At 47.4% G+C, this 10,000-nt stretch overlaps 1 protein-coding gene across 1 annotated transcript in view; it reads left to right on the top strand.

The window, feature by feature from the left end:
- Nucleotides 1–10,000, top strand: part of LOC128703823 (uncharacterized) — a 131,912-nt gene that overhangs the window by 93,443 nt on the left and 28,469 nt on the right. The window lies entirely within an intron of this gene.

Below are 10,000 nucleotides of genomic sequence, written 5' to 3'. Positions count from 1 at the left end.
CATAATAACTTAACGAGGTGCTGTTGTGTTGGTTGAATTCTCTCTATCTCTCTCTCATTCTTACTTTCTCGCACTTTTCCAACTCAAATTTCTGTCTTTCACTTTCTCGCATTTCCTCTGTCTCTCACTTTCATTTTCAGCCTTCCTCTCTCACTTTCATTCTCAACCTTCCTCTCTCACTTTCTCGCTCTTCCTCTGTTTCTCTGACAGTCTCTCACTATACAACAGCGTCCTGAACAAAAGCCAGACTGTCTATTGATGAACCAACAGAAAACGGGAATCCATGGGTAACTCTGGGTATTAAGACTCACGAAATCGTAATAACACGATTACAAAAAGAATCAGGGAACGGATGGGATTTGAACCCATGGCTAGTGAGTCGTAAAACTCACAGGCCAGTGCGTTAACTACTGGGCCAGCTGGCTCTAATAAGATTCATCCACTAGGTACGTTTCTATACACCATAGGGAGGTTAGCATGGGCCACCACTGTGACCACAAATGCAGGTTTTCACAGACGATTCCCACACCAGCGCGTCTGTGGCGTGCTCTAGCTCAAGTCCCCCCAAAGCTACCATCATGAGTTGTATGACTCACCATGGGTTCAAGTCCCACCTGTTCCCTGGTTTGAGGAGGTATTAATATTGATGCAAAAACAGAAAATGGGAATCAAGTGGGGGACTGAGGAGGTATTAATGTTGATGCACCAAAAAAAACAGGAATCAAGTTGGGGGACTGAAGAGTTATTAATATTGATGTACCAACGGATCCCTGATCCATGTGTCGTAATGGACTTGTTGGGTATCCCCGAAGGCAGTCTTCGAGGGATACACAAATAGTATCTAAGTTATTTTTTCCTTCTACCTTAAAGTTTTCGCTTATGAATTGAGAATGTTGCATCAGATCAACTTCAGATTTTCAATGCTGGTGTATAATAACCAGGAAAAGATTCATGCAACTATTGGCCTGTGCATACGCTCTCTGGTCTGGTGGCTAAAGCTCCCGCTTCACACACGGAGGGCCCGGGTTCGATTCCCGGCGGGTGGAAATTCCGACACGTTTCCTTACACCTATTGTCCTGTTCACCTAGCAGCAAATAGGTACCTGGGTGTTAGTCGACTGGTGTGGGTCGCATCCTGGGGGACAAGATTAAGGACCCCAATGGAAATAAGTTAGACAGTCCTCGATGACGCACTGACTTTCTTGGGTTATCCTGGGTGGCTAACCCTCCGGGATTAAAAATCCGAACGAAATCTTATCTTATCTTAATCCCGATTATGGTTTCCCTGTGAGAACTCGAGAATGCCTCTTCTGATCGGCTTTAAACTTTCAACACTGGTGTATCCTGCACAGGTGAAGGATAGAGGTGTTACTGTAGTATGTAGGTGCCAGTGTGTCATCTTTATTTGTAAAAGAGTGTTTTTTCTCCTCATAAAGTGTCATGACTATGGCTCTCATGAGCGGCCTAAATCGTTAGTGACTGATGCGCCATACGGGAAGGATGATATCCTATAAGTTTAAGTTGTGTTGGTGTATGTATTTTACCAGTATACTAACAGAGTAAAAGATTGAAAGCGTTGGTTCCCGAGCAATAACTGGAGAATGCTTCATCTGGCCAGCTTCTAACTTTTAGCACTGGCGTGTTGAGTAAGTTTATTCAGGTATACACAAATACACTTAAAAAAATTATCATACATAGCAGCATATGTGTAGAGAACCCAGGCTTACCCAAAATAGTCAGAGTGACTTATTTCCATTGACATCACAACAGTGCTAATTTGCCTATTTTAACAAAATGTCACATTGATTTCTGTTCAGGAAATGAAGAATTCCTCTTCTTACCGGTTTCAAATCCTTAAAGCTAATGCATTTCACAAGAAGAATGATACCCAACAAGTTTAGGGTGTTTCGGTGCAAATACACACACACACATTCATAAACAACCCCACAATACGTGTATATATACATGCATACATATGAAAAAGAGTACATACGTAGATAAGCACATAAGCGCACGCATACACATTTACACACTTACATAGTTTTATATTTGCTGTTAAAGAATTTTACGGCCGCCCTGGAGATAGATCGTTTGAATTAAGAGAAAAAGACAAGGGGGATACAGGCGGAAGCTGAAGACGCTGATTGTGCCCATGCATTGATGTAGAGTGGGCTGGGCTTATGAGATGCAGGGATACCTTTCTCGGATCACAGGTAGAGGCGTTATGCTCCCTGTTTGAGGGGTAATATCGTGGGTTTACCATGTGACGGATTGAGGAACATACTTACTTAAGAGTTTACGGGGATACCTTGCTCAGAACACACACTTACTGACATACTTCCAGGTTGGTACTTGTCTCTTAAAACTGAAAATAAACTAAAACAGCACATTGGTGGGGAGACTGGAGAGGGAAAAAATTGAGGGAAGGAGGGAGGGAGGGAGGAATGGAGGAAAGGGAGAAGTATGGAGGAAGGGAGGAAAAAGTAGGGAGGAAAGGGAGAAGGTGGAGATAGGAAAGAGGACAGGGAGGGGTAAAGAGAGAGAGAGAGAGAGAGAGAGAGAGAGAGAGAGAGAGAGAGAGAGAGAGAGAGAGAGGAGAACTGGAAGAAAGAGAGGAAGCAAGTGATGAAAGGAAAGGGAAGGAAAGACAGGAAGAGAAAGGGAGAAAATGTTGAAAATGAGGAAACAGAGGAAGAACGGAAGAGAGATAGTGAAATAACTGGAAAGGGGGAAAGAAGCTTTGCAGGAAGTGAAATAAAGGAGGAGGAAAAGTATGAAATGATAAAGGTAGGACAAAACGACATAGACGGTAAAGTGAAAAGAAGAGAGCGAGAGAGATACTTAGGAAGAAAGCAAAATACAGAGGGAAGGAGGAAAGAGAAAACAAGAAGGAAAAGAAGAAAAGAAGAGAAGGAAGGAAGGAAGAAAAGGAAGAAAGAGAAGGAAGGAAGGAAGAGAAGGAAGGCGGAGAAAGCAGTATTAAAGAGGTTTGGCCGGAGGATCTACGCACCAGTGACCAACGTGAAGGAATTGCACACTCTCCGAGACGCTCGGCTACCTCCTCACCTATTTTTTTATTCTCCTCCTCCTCCTCCCCATCTTCCTCTTTCTCCTACCCCTCCTCCTCCTTTCGTTTTCATATTAATCGTCTACGTAAGTTCCTCTCCTCTTTTGTAAACATGAATTCACTTCTAATCTAAGAGACTGATTACAAAATCCTATTATTCTCTGTTCTTGAAGTCAATCTACTTTTTTCTATCTTACAGGAAGGTGGAGGAGGTCGATTATTTTTGGCTTCGAGTGTAATTTTTTTTCCTTTTTATGTTGAAGTCTGGTAATTTTTGGGTGTTAATTTTTGCAGGCACGGTGGGTGTCCGTGGTAATGGACGTGATTACAGCGTCTGAGGAAGTGAGATTTAAGCACATTTGTGACTAAAGGAGTGACGCTGCTTTTTTTTTCTTTTGCAACCGGTGTGAAAAGTTGAAAATTTACAAGGTTATACTGTCTCTCTCTCTCTCCCTCTCCCTCTCTCTCTCTCTCTCTCTCTCTCTCTCTCTCTCTCTCTCTCTCTCTCTCTCTCTCTCTCTCTCTCTCTCTCTCTCTCTCTCTCTCTCTCTCTGTCATTCTTTCTAGGTTAGTCTAAGAATGACTGATATCACCGAGGAAGATACAGTTTGAGTAAATCTGTTAAAGATTGCCCCTCTTGTGGTGTGATATTTGCAGTCTGACTGTCCACCATGTTGTGCCAGGTCGCAAACACTGAGATTACTGCCCATGTGTATAGCAGTAAGTCCACATAGATTTCCTCGGTTGTAAAAGGCTCTTCAGAACCGACGTCTATCCAAGCCAGGTGAAGGCATGAGATGGGTTGCCTTGGAGATATTGGTGTATGGTAAAAACCAGGACTGTACATGCAGGTTTCTGTCTATTCTACCCTCTTTTCCCACTGTGTGGATGACTAATAAGTCCTGAGTACTCCCATGTGGTGGCGTGGCTGACAACTCAGTCAAGGTTCTCGCCACGAGCAACATCAATGTGTGATGAATGGTTTGAAAAACCGACAAGTTGAAGATTGAGACACTTATGCAGCATATGGGAATCTTTATTCAGGAAACGTTTCGCCACACAGCGGCTTCATCAGTCCAATACAAAGAGGAAGGCGTAAGGAGAGGAGGAGTATGAGGTAATCAGTCCCTCAGCCTGGAGTCGATGTGTTCAGTCCATCAATCTTGTAGAATGTACAGCATAGGGCCGTAGACGTGGCTTATATACTGTAGTGAGGTGAGGTGAAGCAGGCGGAGGCGGGGTCCTAGTGGTACCATCCACTAGTCGAAGTAGGTCTTCGTCCAAAGGTTGAACAAGTGTTGAAGAATTCTTTGTAACAAGATCCCATGATGCTGCAGTGTCTGACAGTTGTGATGAATGGTTTGAAAAACCGACAAGTTGAAGATTGAGACACTTATGCAGCATATGGGAATCTTTATTCAGGAAACGTTTCGCCACACAGCGGCTTCATCAGTCCAATACAAAGAGGAAGGCGTAAGGAGAGGAGGAGTATGAGGTAATCAGTCCCTCAGCCTGCTTCACCTCACCTCACTACAGTATATAAGCCACGTCTACGGCCCTATGCTGTACATTCTACAAGATTGATGGACTGAACACATCGACTCCAGGCTGAGGGACTGATTACCTCATACTCCTCTCCTTACGCCTTCCTCTTTGTATTGGACTGATGAAGCCGCTGTGTGGCGAAACGTTTCCTGAATAAAGATTCCCATATGCTGCGTAAGTGTCTCAATCTTCAACATCAATGTGGCTACTACAGCCAAGACATTCATGAAGAACTTTGCCAGAGAAGAACCCTCTACCTATCCCCTAGTATCTTTTGCTGGAGTCTACACTGCAATAAGTACGAGAAAAACTTGAACGTATCTGTCGACATATTAAGCGAACACAAATACTCGCGCAGCAGGGACGACCTGAGCAATGCCTGTATAACCCACAGGAATGGCAAAGGCCACCTGACGAGCTGGAACGAGGCACAACTAGTTTCCACAGAACCTGAGCTGAAAAGACGGCAGTGCTTGGAAGCATATCTGATCACAGGTATTTTATACTATTGCGCAAGAAGCAGGAAGCTACGACATCTAAATTTTGGCCCTTATTATTCTAGATCACGTTTCGCCCTGTCCACACCATGTATAGGAGTGAGGATGATCCATTACCTTTGTAACTTGCCATGATTGTGACCAGATCTACCTGGAGTTCATTACCTTTGTAACTAGTTCAGCTATCATAACTTTGGGGTCCAGTCCCTGGACCCATTATGTACCTCTGTAATCTTTTGACTACCACCCACAGGATGGGTATGGGGTGACTACCACCCACAGAATGGTTATGGTGTGACTACTTCCACCCACAGGATGGGTATGGGGTGACTACCACCCACAGGATGGGTATGGGCTGCATAAAAAAGATATTAAACTAAACTAAAACCACATCGTAGCACGGCCGTCAGGTGACCTTATTACTACTTAACTTAAACTTAACCTGGTGCTGATACTTAACCTGTTCTCCCTTCACTTAAAACATTTACTGGAAACATTTAGGTCCTGAGACCTTGTTCACTTCTATGATACAAAAGTTGTTGTTAGGTAAGACACATATGCAACAGTTAGGTATCTTTATTTCGAAACGTTGTTTCAGACAACGGAACAATGCTCTTCTCCAGACTGAGGGACTGACCACCTCAAAACTTTAAGGGTGATGGACTGATTACATTGTCTTCAAGTATCTTCTGCTTCTATCAACTTTTCTGTACTCGACTGAAGAAGCCTACTGTGTAGGCGAAACGTTTCGAAATAAAGATACCTAACTGTTGCATATGTGTCTTACCTAACAATCTGTCGGTATTTTATACCATTTTAAGATACAAAAGTTGCAAGAAACAGTACATGATCCTAAGGTACACATGAGTGATCTTCATTCACTCACACGCACTTTACCTTCACATCTTACTTTTTTGCAGCCTTTGTATCACAGGAGCGAACAAGGTCTTAGGACCGTAACGTTTACTAATAATTATCTTAAGCGTCTGCACACACACGTCATTTCCTCAGAGTGGTGTGTACTCAAGGTGAGAACGAGAGAGCATATGCTTCTGAGTTTTGAAGCCATTTTTCTCGAGTAAATATTAGGTGTGCATTAATGGTGCAATTTTCCCAGCTTCCTGTCTTGCAAAGTTCATCATGCTGGGAGTTTCGTGGGTCAAATGAAAGTCAGATTTTACCCTCAAGAATGTTCACTTCATTACTGAGAAATAAATCTCTGGGATTCATTCTCACATTTACTCCAGTAGATACGTTGTGTTGTCTAGAGATTACCATTAACAAATGTAACTTGCCATCTCTTTCCCCAGACAGATAATGCAGCAAGCTAGATACAAATGACGTAATGCTGACAGAAGCGAATAAGGCAGGTCGTAGAGCAAGATTTTATAGAGACAACATTTCATTTAGTGTAGAGCTCTATCAAGTCACGATAAAGCTCTACACTGAGTTAAATGATGCGCCTTATGGTAGTCGACAAGTATTTTTTTCCTCTTGTATATAAGTAGATCACAGTCGCTGAAGTTCACACATGATTCATAGATGACGATTAGTGGTTCGTTGAAGCAGATATTCCTTGGCAAGGGACCGACAACGCTCACCTGTGGCGCTGACTGTATGAGTGATTTAGAAGAGATGCTTTAAAAATGAGTGACAAACAAATTCAGCTAGTGCACCACAGACTCGGCTAGTGCACCACAGACTCGGCTAGTGCACCACAGACTCGGCTAGTGCACCACAGACTCGGCTAGTGCACCACAGACTCGGCTAGTGCACCACAGACTCGGCTAGTGCACCACAGACTCGGCTAGTGCACCACGGACTCGGCTAGTGCACCACGGACTCGGCTAGTGCACCACAGACTCGGCTAGTGCACCACAGACTCGGCTAGTGCACCACGGACTCGGCTAGTGCACCACAGACTCGGCTAGTGCACCACAGACTCGGCTAGTGCACCACGGACTCGGCTAGTGCACCACGGACTCGGCTAGTGCACCACAGACTCGGCTAGTGCACCACAGACTCGGCTAGTGCACCACGGACTCGGCTAGTGCACCACAGACTCGGCTAGTGCACCACAGACTCGGCTAGTGCACCACAGACTCGGCTAGTGCACCACAGACTCGGCTAGTGCACCACAGACTCGGCTAGTGCACCACAGACTCGGCTAGTGCACCACAGACTCGGCTAGTGCACCACAGACTCGGCTAGTGCACCACAGACTCGGCTAGTGCACCACGGACTCGGCTAGTGCACCACGGACTCGGCTAGTGCACCACAGACTCGGCTAGTGCACCACAGACTCGGCTAGTGCACCACGGACTCGGCTAGTGCACCACAGACTCGGCTAGTGCACCACAGACTCGGCTAGTGCACCACGGACTCGGCTAGTGCACCACGGACTCGGCTAGTGCACCACAGACTCGGCTAGTGCACCACAGACTCGGCTAGTGCACCACGGACTCGGCTAGTGCACCACAGACTCGGCTAGTGCACCACAGACTCGGCTAGTGCACCACAGACTCGGCTAGTGCACCACAGACTCGGCTAGTGCACCACAGACTCGGCTAGTGCACCACAGACTCGGCTAGTGCACCACAGACTCGGCTAGTGCACCACAGACTCGGCTAGTGCACCACAGACTCGGCTAGTGCACCACAGACTCGGCTAGTGCACCACAGACTCGGCTAGTGCAACACAGACTCGGCTAGTGCAACACAGACTCGGCTAGTGCAACACAGACTCGGCTAGTGCACCACAGACTCGGCTAGTGCACCACAGACTCGGCTAGTGCACCACAGACTCGGCTAGTGCACCACAGACTCGGCTAGTGCAACACAGACTCGGCTAGTGCACCACAGACTCGGCTAGTGCACCACAGACTCGGCTAGTGCACCACAGACTCGGCTAGTGCAACACAGACTCGGCTAGTGCACCACAGACTCGGCTAGTGCAACACAGACTCGGCTAGTGCAACACAGACTCGGCTAGTGCACCACAGACTCGGCTAGTGCACCACAGACTCGGCTAGTGCACCACAGACTCGGCTAGTGCACCACAGACTCGGCTAGTGCACCACGGACTAGGCTAGTGCACCACAGACTCGGCTAGTGCACCACAGACTCGGCTAGTGCACCACAGACTCGGCTAGTGCACCACAGACTCGGCTAGTGCACCACGGACTCGGCTAGTGCACCACAGACTCGGCTAGTGCACCACGGACTCGGCTAGTGCACCACAGACTCGGCTAGTGCACCACGGACTCGGCTAGTGCACCACGGACTCGGCTAGTGCACCACAGACTCGGCTAGTGCACCACAGACTCGGCTAGTGCACCACAGACTCGGCTAGTGCACCACAGACTCGGCTAGTGCACCACAGACTCGGCTAGTGCACCACAGACTCGGCTAGTGCACCACAGAATCGGCTAGTGCACCACGGACTCGGCTAGTGCACCACGGACTCGGCTAGTGCACCACAGACTCGGCTAGTGCACCACAGACTCGGCTAGTGCAACACAGACTCGGCTAGTGCACCACAGACTCGGCTAGTGCACCACAGACTCGGCTAGTGCACCACAAACTCGGCTAGCGCACCACAGACTCGGCTAGCGCACCACAGACTCGGCTAGCGCACCACAGACTCGGCTAGTGCACCACAGACTCGGCTAGTGCGCCACAGACTCGGCTAGTGCGCCACAGACTCGGCTAGTGCACCACAGACTCGGCTAGTGCACCACAGACTCGGCTAGTGCACCACAGACTCGGCTAGTGCACCACAGACTCGGCTAGTGCACAAGACTCGATTAGTGCACCACAGACTCGGCTAGTGCACCACAGACTCGGCTAGTGCACCACAGACTCGGCTAGCGCACCACAGACTCGGCTAGAGCACCACAGACTCGGCTAGCGCACCACAGACTCGGCTAGTGCACCACGGACTCGGCTAGTGCACCACGGACTCGGCTAGTGCACCACGGACTCGGCTAGTGCACCACAGACTCGGCTAGTGCACCACAGACTCGGCTAGTGTACCACGGACCTGGCTAGTGCACCACGGACTCGGCTAGTGCACCACAGACTCGGCTAGTGCACCACAGACTCGGCTAGTGCACCACGGACTCGGCTAGTGCACCACAGACTCGGCTAGTGCACCACAGACTCGGCTAGTGCACCACGGACTCGGCTAGTGCACCATGGACTCGGCTACCTTAAGATGAATGACGCACATACACTCTCCTACTCTAAAAGCTACCCTGAGAGTTCGACTTGCAAGGTGATCTCCAAAGTGTTGAAAGTAGCCAAGAGATTCCAAGTGTTTATAGCTTAGCCAGGAGCAGGCTCCTGGCTAAGCTATAAGCTATTAAACTGATGCCATTGTTAAGGACAACGATACAAGTAATCTTGCTTTCGAATACAAGCTGTTGACGATACTGTAAGGAAAATACATGTTGCAGAATAGCCTTGTAGTGGGACAAGGCTTCCAACTATTAGACACGAGAAATAACTTATTACTTGAAAAATGGCTTGATAAAGCTCTACACAGGGCAAAACTAGTCTCAATAAATGTTTGACTTGCAGTACGTTCCTCTTCCCTACAGAAATGATTGTGAATTCCCATGGACTAGAATTCAGGTGAAAATATGAACATTTCCCTAATATCCATTGTCGACCACGTAACAGCAGGTGATAGTATTAAAATGTGTGTATCATTTATGAGGTTACTTGCTCAATGAGTTTACCAGTGATGGCAGCAATGATCCACTGGCCAGTACTTTCTGGCTACTGCTAAACCAGTGATGACAGTAATGGCCCACTGGCCAGTACTTTCTGGCTACTGCTCGACCAGTGATGACAGTAATGGCCCACTGGCCAGTACTTTCTGGCTACTG

This window comes from Cherax quadricarinatus, chromosome 20 (genome assembly GCF_038502225.1).
Source record: "Cherax quadricarinatus isolate ZL_2023a chromosome 20, ASM3850222v1, whole genome shotgun sequence".
Lineage (NCBI taxonomy): Eukaryota > Metazoa > Arthropoda > Malacostraca > Decapoda > Parastacidae > Cherax > Cherax quadricarinatus.
The sequence above is the reverse complement of the archived record's forward strand: the minus strand, read 5'-3'. Positions and strand labels throughout refer to the sequence as shown.